This window comes from Euprymna scolopes, chromosome 37 (assembly GCF_053919585.1).
Source record: "Euprymna scolopes isolate OS-2025 chromosome 37, ASM5391958v1, whole genome shotgun sequence".
Classification (NCBI taxonomy): Eukaryota; Metazoa; Mollusca; class Cephalopoda; order Sepiida; family Sepiolidae; genus Euprymna; species Euprymna scolopes.
In genome coordinates, this window is record NC_136518.1 from 10338344 (window position 1) to 10357901 (window position 19558).

Here is a 19558-nt window from a genome sequence, read left to right on the forward strand (position 1 = left end):
ATATTTAAATGAAGTATAAATTCTAAAATAATAAAAATAATAAGTAATACAATAAAATAATAAAATATAAAAAATAATAAATAAATGATAAAATAAAAAAGATAAATGATAAAATATAAAAATGACAAAACAAAAAAATATTTAAAAATGATAAAATACAAAAAATCTATATATTAATAAAATATAAAAAATGATAAAATATAAAAAATTATAATATATATGTGTGTGTGTGTGTGCGCGTGTGCGTGTGTGTGTGTGTGTGTGTGTGTGTGTGTGTGTATATATATATATATATATATATATATATATATATATATATATATAGTCTTGGAAGTTTTTAAAACTATTTTTTTTTTTATTTATTTTTACTATTCGTTAGAAAACCATTTGTCAGTATCTGCAATCCACCTGCAATCACTGCATCAACTTGCTCACTATAGTACCAGTAATAATTTATTTTTTAAGGGATCATCAATTGTTTATTATGAAATACTGTTTCGGGGATTTGTATATATATATGACTATTTCATTTAATTGCATAAATTAATATACGAAAGTATAAATTTATGCGTAAACTTTAAGTATTTACTTCAACAATGAACAATACGTAGGTAGAGCTAAGTAGTAAGTTATAAAATATATATGGCAATTAAGCTACACAGAATATTCCGCGTTTCATCCAAGCTATGACTCGTCAGGTTTATTAAAAAAAAACCTTGTTAAACTTTGTGACATATTTCCATTCTATGGAGGTCAGACGCAAACGAACACCCCATAATTTTATTATACCATATTTCTTCAAACTGAAACATAATTATCAAAGTATACTTACGCAGATAGATATGAAAAGTCTTTATTAAAGTTTGTGCCTATTCTATGGAGGCCAGGCGCGAACGCAGACCCCACAATTTTATTATACCATCCCTATTTAACATACTTATCAAAGTATTCTTTTGTACATCTATATCAAAAACACTTGTAAACGTTTTTTTTTTTAATTTTTTATTTCCATACTTTGTGGACCATGCGCGAACGCAGACCCCACAATTTTAATGAACCACCGTTCTGCCAGATCAAACGTACTCATTCCTGTGTCTCTATTCATCTTCTATCATTATATGTAATCAGTTTTTTAAAATAGTAAACCATATAGGAGCCTATTCGTGACCAGACACACACACACACACACACATTCAGCTATATATATATATATATATATAGTCAATACACAAAAATGCCCAAATATATATATATATTTGGGCATTTTGTGTATTGACTAGCAGGCCGCCTGCCATTATCCGGTCGTAAAGTACGAGATTCTGATTAATGCAGATTTCGTATTTATTATATTTTATTGGACCCAATATATCGTAATGATTTTTTTTTTTTTAATTAAATGACTCGTGCGACCCCACTGAGAATCGAAACCAAAACGCTTAGTTTACAATTTACTTTTTCCATTTGGCATTAATGCCGAAGCTATGAAGACATGATTGCTGCAAGGCTAAAAATTAAAACATGAACTAATAGCTATTACGTTACGCATGCATATTCGTAATGCCTTCGTTCGACCTTCACCTGACAAATTCCATTTTTTTTTTTTTTTTTTTCACATTTTTGCATCGATTTTCCCCGGTTAAAATCTAAAGATAAAGTTAAGTTTTGCATCGGTTCGAGAACTTTGTTATTTGTTAATTTGTCAGGTTTATAGTCTGATTTTTTTTTTATTTGGTGGGGGGGGGGGTCTTCCTAGTTGACTCCTTTAGAGTTGGGGTCGTGATTTATCAATATTTTGCTACTTTGTACATCTGACGTAACATTTTTACTTAATCTTTTTTTCAACTACCCGGCGGCGTCAGGACTCAGAAAAACATGTTTGACGTATGTAAATATGCTACAAGAATAGAGTCGAACGTTTACAAAATTGAGTCTAACAGACTGGCGGCACTGCTGTATAAACCAACGGAGCGGAGTTACGCTGAAACGAAACGTATATTTTGTGAATAAATTATTTTTTTGTATACTGGACTTAATCTGAGCTTCGATCTATGCCCCCCTCCTCGCCAAACTTTCATGAAAAACACTCGTCTAACCAAAACCACTATTAATAATTTCCCACACTCTTTATCTGTGCCTAAACCTATATGTAGATTCCATGAACAAAGTTTCTTTCTTAGAACTTCACGCATGTGGAACTCTTTTCCATTTGCCTGCTTTCCAGCTGACTACAATGTAATTGTCTTCAAGTCCAATGTAAACAAGTTCTTGATGAACCGTCTTCTTATGTAATCCAATTTACAAAATTTCCACTACTTATGTTTACTACGCTATAATCCCATTGACTAATGTATACCCGTTAACCCTTATCATCGAGTGGCCTCCGGGCCTTCATAAGTGTTGAAACTTTGTAAAAAAAAGTGAAATTATCTGTGTGTGTGTGGGGGGGGTACATTTAACTCTGTCAATTCTCAGTCTACAGACTCGAGATTTGACATAAGGGGTACTGAGATTTGGGAAAATCTTTTTAATCAATTTTCAGTCAGGAATTTGGTTGGCAAGGGGTCAAAGTTAAACGATTTGACGTTTGAAAACTCTACCAAACTCCTCTGCCAATTTTGGGTCTTAAACACTTGAAATTTTAGATGCAGGTTACTTGGACACGGATCAAACTTTTTAATTTGTTAAAAAGAAAAATATCGTTTCAGTACTCATGGCTTCCAATCCAGATTTTCGTATGCCAGATTCCGCCATTTTCTTTGACAGAAAAAAAAGCATTTAAACATATTTTCCCATAATTACTAATCAATGTACAGTGTGGTCGTTAGAAAAGCGGGAAATTTGTCAAACAACGATTTTCAAAGTTTTTCAAAGACAAATGTTATATTATACTCATAGATACTCAAAATGGCGTCCGTGCATTTCACTGCAGCGTCAAACGATTTATTTTTACAACACTCACACTGCACAAATAAAAAAAATAGCAATCACGCATTTCATTCATGATCTAAGCTGACGTTCAAATTTCTAGCGAGCACCCTGTATTATTACAACGTAATAATATATTAATTTTTAGCTTCAGATCGTTTCTCATCGAACAGTATTTAAAAAAAAAAGATAAGACCATTTTTCTCGGATTATTTTGGCGTACGTCAATCTATATGTTTGTCGAAAGAACTTTTTAATGTTCGAGTTTTCATTCATTTTATTTTCGATTTCAATAAATATTAGACTTTAAAAACAAGTTAACGTAGATGAAGTTATCTATAGACGCGTCACACAGATGTCTTAAATTTACCCTGATACAGGGGTGATGAATCCTGTCTTGAAAATCACATTCAACAAGATATACGAGGTGTCTTTAATAAGTATCGAAACTGTTTTTGTACAGGCATTTAAAATTGTCGTAAAACCCTTTAAAATTCAGTATGTTATTGCTATACATCTTATCAGATGACTGACCATTTTTTAGGATTTCAGATCCAAATGAACAGCTACAGCAGGAATTGGAGTACACCTTTACATTATCAACGCTCTGATCCCCATCTGGCATCAATTGAAATGAATGGCTCTCGTCTAGGAGAAGCCCCGTGTTTTGACAAGCTTCTGGGTTTGTCCTTTACTCCTGATCTGAAATGGAACGTACATCAAGTCTGTTGCCAAGGTCGCTGGAAAGATGGTGGGATCCTTCTACCGCTCCAGAAGATATCTCACTACTGATGCAATTCTCTATCTATATAAAAGCCAAGTACGTCCAAGGATGGAATACTGCTGCTATATCTGGGCAGGAGCTGCTAAAAACAGCCTATCCTGCCTTGACAGAGTACAAAATAGACTTCGTGGCTTAGTGGGGGATGCCCTTTTATCTTCCCTTCAGCCTCTCTCCCACAGAAGAGACGTTGCGAGCCTATCCTTGTTTTATCGTGCCATGGCAGGTGCTCGTCTGAACTCCAATCTCTGGTCCCCCCCCTCGCCAATCTTTCACGAAAAACACCCGTCTAGCTGAATCCACTCTTTATCTGTGCCTAAATCAAAACGTGGATTCCATGAACAAAGCTTCTTTCTTAGAACTGCACGCCTGTGGAACTCTGTTCCGTCTGCCTGCTTCCCACCTGACTACAACTTGAATGTCTTCAAGTCCAACGTAAACAAATTCCTAATAAACCTCCCCCTTAAGTAAACACTTCATCAAATCTCCACATTAACGTACTGTACTTGCAATAACCCTTATCCCTGAGTGGCTCCCGGGCCTTGATAAAAAAAGAAGAAAATAGAAAACCCTACTAAAGCATAATTGTCACAGCTGGTGAATTAAAAAATGCAATCTGGACGTCAGGATAATTAAGAAGAACGATATGCAATAAAATTCAATTTTAAACTTGGGGAAAAAAATGCCACAGAAACACATGGAATGTTTCAGACTGTTTTAGGACCATCTTGCATGAATCGAGCAACAGTTTTTGAGTGACATAAGAGATTTAAAGAAGCTATGTAGTCTGTGAGGGATGGTGAGAGGATGTGAGGAATAAAGAAGTAGAACTCTAGAGTTAATTGGTCAAATAAAGGAGTTCATAGATAAGGACCGTCGTGTGTCTAAAGAGACTATAAGTGCACAATTTGATGTCAGTGTGGGAACTGTACATAAAATTATTCGCGAGGAACTGAAGATGCGGAAGGTTTGTGCAAAGTTTGTCCCAAGGATGCTCAGAGAAGATAAGAAAGAGAGACGTTATCATGACAACAAGATGGGCATCAACACAGTTCTTGATCCTCTCTGTAGTCCATACCTTGCTCCCTGTGACTTTTAGTTATTCCCTAAGCTCAAGGAAAACCTTAGAGGCTGTCATTATGATACACTTGGAGATGAAAGAGGCTGTGACAAGGGCCATTGACGAGAGCCATACAAGAGAACTTTCATGGGGCCTTCCAGAAGTTGTTAGAACGGTACAAGTGCATTGCAGCCGAAGGAGATTACTTCGAAGGGAACTAGAGTTTGATGTGTTTAATATCAATAAAAGTGCCCATACGAAAAAAGTCTGGAAACTTATTGAAGGCACCTCATACCAAACTGAATAAAAGTGTTCCTTCAATTTCACGTGGTACCTTTACAAATTTCAAATACAATTTTCCCCCCAGTTTGTGTCATTTGGGTTATTTTAAATAATGTTCTAAGCTTGAATGTTATTCTCGCAACGTTTCGGTCGATGTATCCTCCGACCTTTTTCAAGTTTATTTTGTCGAATTCGGGAATGTTTCTGTCGAACTCGGGAATCTTACTAACAATGCAATTGCGAGTTACTTAAGACTTTTACTTGAACATGACTGGCAGAACGATAACAAGCCAGCCCCGTGGATTAAATAAAGGGTTCCGTTCGAGATTTCGCGCGGATTTCCGAGTTCATCAGAAAGATTCCCGAGTTCGACAATGATATGAATTATCAATCCTCATCTCAAAAATTCAAAATGTAATTTCGTTTCAGTTTTCGTTTATTTCAATGAAGAACCGAATGATATTGATTTAATATTAATGATATTGATTATATATATATATATATATATATATATATATATATATATATATATATATATATATATATATATATATATATAAGTGAGAATGTGCGTGAGGGCACTTCTCAACCTATATACTCAACAATTTTTTATCTACAAACAGGAAATTTGGTATATAGGATATTCTAGACACGTGGAAAACTTTTTAATCGGTTTCCATCCAAAAAAAAGGGCTGCTAATGGGTAAAAATTGGAAAATTGGAACGTGGAGTCGTCGGATTTTTATCTGTTTGTTAATTGTTTCACGAATGCGCATGCGTAAATGGTTGACATGACAGATTATTATGTTAAAATAAATATTTTAATGGTGAATGCTCCGACGAACTACAAGCCCTCGACGTAAACACCCTCAGCAAACCCCCCCCCAACAAACAGCAAAGTCCCACCCCTACACAGTAGAGATCCCTAGATGTAAGAAAGCTTTCTACTCTAATAGTTTTTATCCCTAGAACTGTTAGATTTTGGAATTCCCTTCCGGGTTCCTGCTTCCCTAACTGTACTGACATGTAGAAGTTCAAGTATCATATGAAAAGGCATCTTGCTGCTCAACTCCCTACATAGTATCCCTGCAATTTATGTCCCTGATAGTAGCCCCCTATATTAAAGTGGCACTGGTCCTGGATATGACCTAAAACTATATCCGATGGTGAGCCCCCAGCTTGTGAGCTTTGAGGAGTGTGGAGCCACCCTTCAATTGCCACTGCTCGCAGGTCCACTCTGACCCGGAGTGGTAGTACCTGTTAGGGTCCCAACTATGGGTTAAATATAAACTGACTTGAAAAAACATATTCTACTAAAAAAAACTTTTCTTCCTAATCACTGGATTCGGCATTAAATAACCTGAAAAGGATTGATATGCCGTAAAACAAAACAACGAACCAACCAACAAAGTAGCACTGTGTCTTGTTTAGGGTAAAAATGTAATTATTTTTATTTTTTAAAGTAGGCTTGAAAACACTTTTTAAAGAACGTGGCAAGTTGGTCTAATATTTATTGTGCATGACTCACTGTCTTTAGGTTCTGGTTTCGATCTCAGCTCGAGTATTTTTCTTTTTTACTTAAAAGAAGTAATCTGTTTAAAAAAAAAAAAGAACATATTCGCATGCACATGTCTCAGTTTCTTTCCATTTATTTTCTTTTTTTTTTTTTTTTTGGCTTCATTTAATTTTAAGGAATTTAACTTTGCGTTTAATACCTACGACATTTCTGTATATGGTAAATAAGAATTCTTGCATTAATTAAGATATAATATTTATGCATATTTTACGACCGGGCAATGCCGGGCAGCCCGCTATTAAAAAAATAATTTTATGCGTATTTATTAAAGTTGCGCAGAGACGGGAAACCCATACACACAAATCTAACGATGATAAAACGTTTGTTGAAAGTCATGTTCAACTAAACAGCCAAAACTAAATTTTAAAAAAAATGTGTTTTCAATTTTACGATATCAAACTCCACTTATCTTATTTTTTTTTTTATAAGGCAGTAGCCGCTTATCTAGGTACAGAGGCCATTCGAGGAAAATGGTCAGACATCTCAGTGATGATCAATAACGGTGGGGTTAGAGAAATTTTTTTTTTAATAGAACTTTTTTTAAATGTTTTAATTCCAATTTATTGTATTTTATTTCAAAAATGCTTGATTAAAATATTTATTTAAAAAAATACTAGATTAAAAATACTTGATTAAAAAATAATTGATTGAAAAATACTTGATTAAAATACTTGATTTAAAAATACTTGATTAAAAATACTTGATTTAGAAATACTTGACTAAAATACTTGATTTAAAATACTTAATTAAAAATACTTGATTAAAAATATTTGATTTTAAAATACTTGATTAAAAATACTTGATCAAAAATACTTGATTTAAAAATACGTGTTTCAAGATACGTAATTAAAAAATATTTGATTAAAATACTCGATTAAAAATACTTCATAAAAAATAATTCATTAAAATACTCGATTAAAAATACTTGATTAAAAATACTTGATTAAAAATACTTTATTAAAATACCTCATAAAAATACTTTATTAAAATACTTGACTAAAAATACTTGATCTAAAATACTTGCTATAAATACTTGATTAAACATACGTAACTAAAAATAATTGATTAAAAATATTTGATTAAAATATTTGATAAAAAATACTTGATTAAAAATACTTGATTAAAATACTTGATTAAAATATTTGATTAAAATATTTGATTAAAAATACTTGATTAAAAATACTTGATTAAAATACTTTATTAAAAATACTTGATTTAAAATACTTTATATAAATACTTGATTAAAAATACGTAATTAAAAATAATTGATTAAAAATACTTGATTAAAATACTTGATTAAAATACTTGATTTAAAAATACTTTATTTAATCAAAAATACTTGATTAAATAACACATGATTAAAAGTTACATTTAGACGAGAAACACAAACACAGGACATCCTGTCCGATAGATTTAATTATACACACATGATGTCTCGTTTCTTGGAAGTCGGCTTCAACCAAAGTCAAAAGAAGAAAAAAATCGTGTGTTCAGTTTTACACGAGAAGTTAGTCATATTTATAATTTTTAATAGGATTTTTTTCAAACTTGAGTGTTTTACAATAAATATTCAGGTAAATATTAAGATTCGCGTCGGGTACAGATTGCTATGGAAAAAATGCGTATCGGTGATGAAAATGTTGTTTATTTTTAATATTATTAAATGATGTCATTATGATACACTTGGAGATGAAAGCGGTTGTGACGAGTTGTAGTTAAAATCTATTCAGTATTACGCATGCAATCAAGAAAAAAACACTTTTTTTTTTTAAATGAGTAAATATGTTAGTACAATCGACATATTTCCCAGATGGGGGTATAATATGCCACCATCTTTGAAATACTACCATATTTACTCCATGAAAAAGTGTTTATTTCTGATTCCAATACTAAATAGATGTTAAACTTTAAGAGACTAATAATGATATGGTCTAAAAATTAATAAATAAAAAGTATTTTACCCCCAAACACAGTTTTTTTTTTTTGTTTTGTTTTTTTACACAGTGATCACCACTTATCAAGGACCGGAAGCCACTCAGGGATAAGGATTATTGCAAGTACATTACGTTAATGTGGAGATTTGATGAATTGTTTACTGAAGGGGCGGTTTATTAGGAATTTGTTAACATTGGACTTGAAGACATCCAAGTTGTAGTCCGGTGGGAAGCAGACAGACGGAACAGAGTTCCACAGGCGTGCAGTTCTAAGAAAGAAGCTTTGTTCATGGAATCCACGTTTTGATTTAGGCACAGATATAGAGTGGGGGAAATTTTTCACAGTGGATTCAGCTAGACGGGTGTTTTTCGTGAAAGATTGGCGAGGGGGAGGCAGAGATTGGAGTTCAGACGAGCACCTGCCATGGAAATAACGATATAACGATTAGTTTTCATCGCAATCTGTCCCTGACGCCAATCTTAAGGTTTTCCAATATTCTATCTATAGTGAAAAATATATCTCATTTTATGTGTATTTATCAAAGTTACATATGGACGAGAAACGCACAAACACGTGATTTTTTGTTAATAGAAAGCTCAGAAGTAGCGTTTATAGATTAGGTTGGATAATGGGTAGATACTCCCTTAGTGCTATTTCTGTCCCTGAAAAGATATGTTTGTTAGAGAGGGGGAGGAGTGCATGTTTCCTCACCTGCTGTCAATTGTGACTTACGACTAGGGCTGTGACAACAGCATATTCTTTTCATTGTTTTGACTCTTGAGTATATATCCGTCAAAATCTTATATGTGTTTATATAAACTGATGTGGTTCTCGGTTGATTAACTGTGTCTGTGTCGGATATATACCCGAGAATCAAAAGAATAAAAAGAATATGCTGGTGTCACAGCCCTACTTATGACAAATCGTTCCGAACATCATTTTGGAATCCTGTTTTGCGTGCAACACTTTGGGGGGGGTGATTTTGAGTTTGTTTGTTCTATTTGTATTTTGATCTGTTTTTCTGTCTCTTTCTAATGTCTCATAAAACATATGTGGCTCGCTGATTAGTTCAGGTTGGGAAGCATCACATGTACGGGCGTTTCCGTAGATAGAGATGGAGAGAGAAAGACAAGATTATCATAGATAGATAGATAGATAGATAGATAGATAGATCAGTAGACAGACAGATATAAAGAGAGACAGACATATATATATATATATATATATATATATATATATATATATATATATATATATATATATATAAAGAGAGGGAAGAGATAGATAGATAGATAGATAGATAGATAGATAGATAGATTGATTGATTGATTGATTGATTGATTGATTGATTGATTGATATAGATTGTGAGCTGAACGGACTGAACATATCGTAAACTAGATGCTTGAGTTTTGATCCTGGCTTAAAGTACCTGCCAGTCTTGCCACGCTGAGGAGTTGTGATGCAGTGAAACAATTTATGAATGAACACACACACACACACATACATATATATATAAAATAATTATATATATATATATATATATATATATATATGTAGAGAGAGAGAAAGAGAGAAAGAGAAAAAGAGATGAACAGATGAAGATAGATAGATGAATAGATGAAAAAAATCCTACCTTAATTTCCCACAAGTTCAAAAGTTATAATGAAACAAAGTGGAAAAGGTGGGGGGATAGTTCATGTCATTGTAATCCGTTTAAAGAAATCCGGCATCGTAGGTTTTGAAAAAAACAATGGAGGGGGGGGGGTTACATGTGCACGTCGCCTGTGAGTGCAGATGCGGATGCTGGGTTGTGCTTGCAAACAGATGTGCGCTTCTTCTCGTCAGAAACTGCGTATCATTTGTCCGCTGGTGGGCAGAAGCGAATGTGTCCGTGCAACTGCGCATCCGTCATTTTATAAACAGCAACAGGTTATAATCAATTTGAAGACAGTCCCCCCCCCTTCCTCCCCTCCCCTCCCCCTTCCCTTTCTCTCTCTCTCTCTCTCTCTCTCTCTCTCTCTCTCTCTCTTCCTTATATAGATATAACTCTTTCACACCTTCTATTTCTCTCTCTATCACGATATCTCACTCTCTTTGGCACTCTCTTTTCTCAACGTTCTCTAAATTCTTTATCTATTTCTATCTCCACTATAAAATAGAAAGAACTTTGCGCGCGCGTGCGTGCGTGCGTGCGTGCGTGCGTGTGTGTGTGTGTGTGTGTGTGTGTGTGTGTGTAAAAGTCCCCTCTGGACTCGAAAACGGCTGGGTTGATTTTTGTGAAATTTCACCCGAAGGTAATTTATGTGCCTAGCATACATGTTTTTTGGCTTTTATCGGAATGTCTTCGATAAGTATCGATAATCGATAATCGAAATAATCCGATGAAAGAAAGAAACAGGCGATTTTGACCAAAATTAACACCTTACACATACTAACATCACAAGTGCATTTGGGAAGTTTTATTTCCGCACAAGTCGAAAGGCAAGGCATATAAATCAACTGTGAATTCTTGGGGACTCGTTCGGAATGGATGTTTCTGTTTACAGCACAATTGCACCATCATACCTGACATTCAAGCTATTATATATAAAAAACAATTTTATAAAACCAACAGTAAGTTCTCTACAGTGCAATGTTGACTAAAATGTATTGCGGATTAAGTCACTGTGGGGAAGCATGTGAAGCTCCTGCCTGGTGCACCGCGATGGCACCCCAACTAAAGCAGACAATCAATCGATTTGATTGAAAAATGGGCGATTTCGCCGATTCCGACGACAACAAAAATATGGGAGTGTGAAACATTCGTTGATCATCATTGAATTCTTGACAAACTACTCTGTCAATGTTCAGTCTACAGACTCAAGATTTTGCATAAGGGGTATTGAGATTTCGGAAAATCTTTTTAATCGATTTTCGGACAGAAATGTTGCTGTCAAGGGGTCAAAGTTCAACGATTTAACCTTTGCAAACTCTACTAAACTCCTCTGCCAATTTTTGGTCTAAACACGTGAAATTTTAGATGCAGGTTCCTTGGACATGGATCAAATGTTTTAACTTGATTTGAGCCCAAAATACAATAAATGTTACAAGGATCAAAATTTGACCTCACAGCCAATTTTTGATCTAAACATTTGAAATTTTACGTAAAGTGTATTCAGACACAGGGCAAGCTTTTTAATCGGTTTTTGGCCGAAAATTTGGCTACCAAAAGGTCAAAGTTCAAAAGATTTCACCTTTTCGGTCTCTAGCAAACTATTCAGCATAACCCTTATCCCTGAGTGGCTTCAGGGCCTTGATAAGTGGTGATCACTGTGTAAAAAAAAAAATTCAGCAACTTTTAGGTCTAAACATTTGAAATTTTACATAAAGGGTATTCAGACATGCAGTAAGCTTTTTAATCACTTTGGGAGCGAAAATTTGGCTGCCAAGAGGTCAAAGTTGAAAGAGTTGACCTTTGCAGACTCTACCAAACTCCTTTGCCAATTTTGGGTCTAAACACTTGAAATTTTAGATGTAGGTTACCTGGAAATGAGTCAAAGTTTTAATTATATAGATGCATATCCGCATAAAGTTATGAAGAGTACATAGGGCCCGAGCAAAGCTGGGTCTAACTGCTAGTATATAGATAAATTTACAAACATTTCAGGATGTTACTATTATTAGTATAGTTTATTTCATAAATAGCAGAGTTTTAGTTTTTATCAGTAATGCTTCTAGTATTTCAAGTTTAAATATACACTGAATTATGTCCCTTGGATTTTTTTAACATAATATTAATTCATAAGATACTATTATTAAAATAAAATAATATAATATAAACTTATATTTAAATTTAAATATACACTGAATTATGTCCCTTGGATTTTTTTAACATAATATTAATTCATAAGATACTATTATTAAAATAAACATATAACTTATATCTAAATGTGTGTTGTCGTTTGCAAATTATTATATGTAAATTATTTCTGTTATTTGTGTTGCATAGGTGATTTCATATTGGGGAGACAGCGCTGATGAGGGAGAGAAGGACGCGAGAAGTGATATTTATAACATTTTATAGTCTGTGGTTTCTTATAACCTATCTCGTAGTTGAGAGTTGAGGGAGGGTGATCAGTTCTTATATCACAGGAGGAGGGGACACCTCATTACTTATGATAGAGAGGGAGACACATTTCTTAGATGGAGAGGGGGACGCATTACTTAGACGAGTTATACACATCATTATAAGATGGTTGCACATTACCTTTAATTTGGTAGAATGGTGACACGAAGACGGCAGTTACAAAAATATGATGATGTTCTTTTATTCCATTCGACCGGTCGAAATGATGATGACATCCAGGAATTTAAAGTTGTTTCTACATGTTTAATCTTCTAACCCTTCGCTTCTAAAGGGGGACTTTCCTCATGTTAGCTCTGTCTCCGTCTGACTCGACTCTGTCCGTCTGCCCAATCTCACTAAAACTAGCAAACTATATTGAGAATCCATTTTCTGCTATGACGTCATGTATGGCTTCAAAACGTGCCACACACACGTGGAAACTCACGTGGCCTAAACATGCGTGGTTCGCACATGTGCAAACCATTTCTGCTGACAAAGAATTCTTACTAACCTATTTTTCGACCTAACTTATTTTTCAATATGTTTTTAATTTGCTATTGTTCGTTATTTTCTCTGACCTTATTTTAATACAGTTTTCATAAAAAGAATTGGACAATAAAAATTCCTTTTACAACAATATATCTAACTATTTTAATCTATTTCCGAACCTTGCTTACAGTGTTCGAATCTCGGTCTATCTAATGTTTTTCTTACTTACAAGAAAAGGGGAACCTTTTCGTGTAACACTATCCAAGATCAGCGGATTTTAACCCCATAGATTTTTTGGAGGGGTGAGGGGGCATTTTAAACACAATGTTCGCATAAAAAAAAACAGCTACCATGACTGAGTTGAAAGCAGCCATTGAAAGAGGATATGCCAGCATCCCAACTGAACGTTTTGGATTATCTAATGTTTTTCTTACTTACAAGAAAATGGGAACTTTTTCTTGTAACACTTATACATATTGCGAACCGGATTCTCGTGAATGTCCGGTAGGGCTGGATCGGAAATTTACGCAAATCGCTGGAATAGCGCTGGTCAAGTTCATCAGCCTATTAGAATACGACAAAAAAAATTGGTACTTGCGCATTTGTGATACCGTGCTGAAATAGTAACGTTATTATTTTGAAAGTCATTCTTAACATGGGGAAGGTAGGGTGTTTTGTAACTATTCTGTGCTTCCACAATATAAAGGAGAAAAAAAATCGTGAAACTTGAATTCAACTTGAAAAAACTAATTGAAAATAACGTGGTACCAAAAGTGCATAAGCACCAAAAAGTTTCTTAGTTTTTCATTTCATTGTTGTTTTGCTTTGATAATAATGCAGTGAAAGGAAGATGAAATTCAATTTTTACCATATCTTTTGTTTATTAAAATGTTACGTGAAACTACAGTCTAGTTGAAACAAACAACAACAACAAAAAACATTCACGAGGCCAACAAGATGCACCTGAAGAAGGTCGGAGGTTACATTGGCCGAACAACATCCAAGATGAGAACAGTAGTCAGAATAAACCAAACAATACAAATTATCAATCCTCATCTAAAAGATTCAAAAACAAAATGGCACCAAGCGCCAAAAAATATTTCAACAAAGGCCATTCTGATCACTACTTGGCCTTCTGGCCAAGAAACCGAAGTGGAACGGGCGGTCTATCAACTAGACGGGATTGCGACGGTCCTACTAACCATTTTTGTATTTTTATCACCACCGCACCCTCATCTCGTGGTTAGCCTATAAGAAGCTGACCAAACGTTTTTTTTTTATAAATTGGAAAGCAAGAAAAAAAAACTTTTTGGGTTATCTATATATATAAAAGCGAAAATGTATGTGTGCATGTATGCATGTATGTATGTATGTATGTATGTATGTATGTATGTATGTATGTAAGGGCGAATGAACTCTTTTTCTGGGTCAACGGCCAACTAGCACCGTGTATATTTGTGTGTGTATATGTGTATTGGGGTAGAGAGGGCTCCCGTAAGCCGTGGTGAAGGCAACCTTTCTAGGAGAAGCAAATCTCTAATTTAAACAACCATAAAGCGGAAGACCAGTACCCGCATTAAGCTGGTCTGCAGTTTAATTTGTTGCTGGCTATCTTGCTCTTGCTTGTTGCTGGATCTCAACATTTTGAACCGAGAGAGAGACTTAGCTGTCGTACAAAGCTAAGACTCTGTAACATCATATTTGTATAGATACTCCCTCAGACATTTGGAATCATGGATTTTAAATGTCTGGGGGAGTGGCACTCGTCCGACAAGACGTTGCAATCATCATGTATGTATGTATGTATGTATGCATGTATGCATGTATGTATGTTCGCTTTTTCTGTATGTCAACAAAAGGCTTTTTTCAGAGAAGCGGTCGGTCGGTTCACAACTTTTTAAAACTTTTTATATCACATATAAATCGTATTATCTCACAGTTAACAAAAGTTAAAAAAGAAGCTCGCCTGTCTATCTAATTTGCTCGACTTCGGGAAGATAAATATTCAATATTTGTCGCTCGCCGCATGTGGGTTAGTCTTTTTCCTATAACATCTTGGGAAAAAAAAAAAGCGTTCAGAAGTAAATGAATACTGTCCTGCTGTCAAACTTGACCTCATTAACTCATTAAAACGGGCACCTGCTAAATCCAAGTAATTAAATAAATTCAAACGTGTTTCCGTTAGCATCTCGCGGTGGGGCAATGTTGTTTTTTTTTTTTTCACACTTTATTTTACAACTTTGCCTCAACGGTTCGGGTTCGATCCTCATACTTACTATTTTTAAACCTCACCCCCCACCCACACACATACACACCTCCAAACACTCGGGCAACGCCGGGTACCCCTCGCTAGTTAATTTTAAATCATGAAGCAGCACACAGCAATTAATCCTTCTATGCGGGACAAGTTAGTGCAGACGCCGGAGCAAGTCGTAGCGTACTGTCAAAAGAACAAACTGACTATCTTCACCAGATCTCAGGGTGCTAAGTGGTCAACATTGAAAAATTGGTACACGGGGAGTTGGGTCATTGGATTTTTATCTGTTAGTCAACTGCTTCCCGAATGCACATGCGTGAATCGTTCGCGTGACAGATTACTTATGTTAAGAATAAGTAGGTTTGAAAACTCTTTCTAAAGACGGTCAAGCTGGCGTAATGGTTATTGTACATGACTCATTGTCTTGAGGTTTCGGTTGCGAACTCAACTCTCGAGTATTTTTATTATTTTACGTACAAGAAAGAATTGTTTAGAAAAAAAAACATAACACTCGCACACGCATGTCTTAGTTACTGTATAAATTAAAATATAATATTTATGCGTATTTATTATCGGAATACGCCGGTCAACCTGCTAGTATGCATATATATATATATATATATATATATATATATATATATATATATATATATATATATACACACGTACATACATATATATATATATATAATAAAGAATAAAAAACGATGATAGAAAAATACATCTTTCTACACCCCTAATTGATGTAATCTCCTTCTATCTATCTCAACTGTCTGTTTAAATGTACGCATGTATGTATGTTTGTATGTATGCATTTTGCATGTATGTATGTATGTAGGTATGTATGTATGTATGTCTGCGTAAAACTTTCGACAGAAGCGACGGATTTTCACAAGATTGATATCCTTTTGAAGCTCGATTATTCGGACTACAAATATCGAAAAATTGGCCAAAAACATTAATTCCTTCACCCTCAACCGGGCACTTTTCTACAAGGAGGGGTCGCTTTTTTCGCCGATATTTTCGAAAGTCATCCCCTCTTTTCGATTGTCTATCCTTAATTTAAACCTACGTCATTTCTGGTTTGGCGATGGACGTAACAGCAAACAAATCACATTTTGGTTTTTTTTGTTGTTGTTTTTTTCACGTCCTTTTCCTGCTTCGCTGTACGGATTCGAGCCTGCTTGCCTACTACCACTATTTTTTTTATTATTATTTTATTTTTTTTTATTTATTTATTTTTTTTTATATTTTTTTATTTATTTTTTTTTTTTTTGGCGCCACACACATCTCCAAACACTCGGGCAACGCCGGGCACCCAGGCTAGTATTGAATAAACGATTAAATTTATATGCATTAGTATATATTTTTATATCATCGTTCTTTTATTCTTTATCCTCTATATAAGCTCCACCTCAGCTTGTTGAGCTTTGCATTATCCGGATAAGTCTCTACTTAAAGAATTTCTTTAAATCTTTAACTATCCCATATATACGTGTGTGTGTGTGTGTGTGTGTGTGTGTGTGTGTGTGTGTGTGTGTGTGTGTGTGTGTGTGTGTGTGTGTGTGCATGTGCGCGCGCATATATATAGAGAGAGATGGAGACGGATGGAGATAGATAGATAGATAGATAGATAGATAGATAGATAGATGAAGAAAGAAAACACGGAATTTCCATTCGGCATCGCTATTTTTGCATGAATTTCTATGGTGGAAATATTCAACATCATTGGATGCACATATTTCTAGAGGACGGCGAAGCAAAGAAGAGTAATTCAACAATTTACAGGGTGGAATGATAAAATCGCTGCCCTAGAAAATACGATATGATTCCATTTCCGTTTGATGAAAACCGGTTTTCTTTTTTGTTTTTTTGTTACAGACCATCTACTCGTTGACTATCTGTGTACAAATCCTAAGAGCAATTAGAGCCTTCTATCATGTTTGAAATTGACACAATAATCAAGAATCCAAGTTCACAACAGGACCATTGCCAGCACCCTCAAAATGCATCTCTGGATTGCCACGAATAACAAAGACGTGCCCAGCGTGAGGAAAACAAAGTTCCCGCCTACGGTGATGGTCTATGGTGTGGTTTCAAGTGAGGGCCACATCATGCCACCTCACATCTTCGAGGTCGGCTTCAAAGTCAACACCAAAGTGTGCCAGGATGTGCTGAAGAGTGTGGTGATCCCCTACTGCAATCAGATGGTCGCTGGCAGACCCTGGGCGTGGCAGCAAGACTCGGCGTGGGCTCAAAAGTCCAAAGAGATCCAGGCTTGGCTTCAGAAGAAGTGCTATGACTTTGTACCCTTCTCTTACTACTCCTCTCTTTCCGTTTTGTTTAGTCATATGTCGAGAACATCACCAACATAACCTCCTACAACACCAAAGCCAGTCTGATTGCCGGCATCCGCCGAGTATTCGCCGAGTTCCCGTCGGCGCTTGTGGAAAAGGTGTGTTCCCAGTTCCGGATCCGTGTCGAGGCGGTGATTGAGGCTAAATGCGGCTGCATTGAATAGATGTCAGCTCTACTACATAATCAAGTTACCTGAATTGATTTTTTTTTTTTTACAATAAAAGTTTTAAAATAAAGCTGTAGTGTTTCACCTTTTACTTCAAAAACAAACGTTCCCGGAAATAATAAAACTAGAAAGAGTCCCATGAAAGATGCAAATTAACATTGAAACATTAAAAATAAAAGATTATTATGCTTAACAAATGGTTTTTGTTTGGTATTGGTATAACAATATATATATATATACTAGCAGAAGTACCCGTCGTTGACTGGGTTCAAAAACAGCCTACAGAAAATGGACTGTGATTGATGAAAGTATGATAGGTTATGAAAAGGAGGGGGTTGTAAAGAGATAGGTTTTGATACTCAAAGATTTTACCCTAAGCAAAATATGATGAAAGTAAAGATAATTTTCGTGAAAATATATTTTTTTTATATCAACTTTGTTTCCATTCGTAGCCAAGAGTGACAAACAAAATGATGTTTCCTTACAAAGAGAAAATGTTATATATATACTAATATAAATATACAAGAAATAAATGTTACCATAGTCAATAAAAGTTACTTTTATGGTAGAAAAGTTCATTGGTTTGTATTTTTAAGTAGTTTGTAAAAAAAAAATTTTTTAATTCACGAACCGGTTTTAAAAAAATCAGAATGGCAGCGACTTTGAAATGGAGAGCCCCGTTTTCAATTGGAAGGAGGGGCACCTGAGCATTCTGTGTTAACAATTTAAGAGAGTTCTGTCAACGTAAGGAATACTTATAAACATATTTTAATGTTTTCCGTTATTTTGTGCTTGAGGAATATTCGATTATGGCATGTGTAGTTTATATAAAAATTAATTTAAGTTGTTGTCGCCTCAAATTTCGTTTTAATTTCGGTTCGCTGAAATTATTTCAAGTAAAGAGCATTAAAAACTGTTTCAAAATAAAAGAAAACACCAACTGAACTTTTATTGACTATGGTAACATTTATTTCTTGTATATTTATTTTTTCGGGTAGTCGTTTGTTGGCTTTTTTGCTAAACACCCTAAATAATATCGACGTAATAATATCTAAATAATATCGACGTAATATCGAAAAACAAAAAAACAGAAACAGTTTTGAAAAATAATGAAGCTTTACTTACTTTAGTAAAATAATCCGAAACAGCAAAATGGGATATAAAAAAAGTAAACACGTAATTACTTTAGTTTTTTAAAGCAAAGAATCGATATAATATGAATAAGAAGAAAATGGCGCCTTTTTCAAGCAGAACAGCTTCGTTTCAGTTTTACAGTATTAAACGGTGTAGTATTGCGCCGTCGGATTCAGGGTTGTACTATTGTAATGTAAAGAACACGCAGAAAGGATTGTAATCAACTGAATTCCTTCTAGAACCCTAACAAAGAAAGCTAAAACAGATATATAAATAAAAATAAAAAGGTTACGTAAATGTTTTTAAAAAGACACGTAATCACGTGAGCAGGATATTTTCCTTCTTTTTTTGACACGATAACAAGTAACGTTCTTATCTTTTATTATTTATCTATTTATCTATTTTCGAAAGAGTGCCACGTGCATGTAGAGAAGGAAAAAAACAGAGTTATGCAAAATTTTTGTCGAGAATTGTCTAAAGTTCCGACTT

General features: G+C 34.6%; 1 long non-coding RNA gene across 1 annotated transcript in view; it reads right to left on the reverse strand.

Annotated features, from left to right (window-relative positions):
- The window catches only part of LOC145261078 (uncharacterized), a 54620-nt gene extending 44140 nt beyond the window's left edge, over nt 1-10480 (reverse strand). The window contains exon 1 of the long non-coding RNA XR_013864403.1: nt 10194-10480. This is a non-coding gene — a long non-coding RNA (uncharacterized LOC145261078). The remainder of the gene's footprint in view (nt 1-10193) is intronic.
- Nucleotides 10481-19558: the final 9078 nt, after the last annotated feature.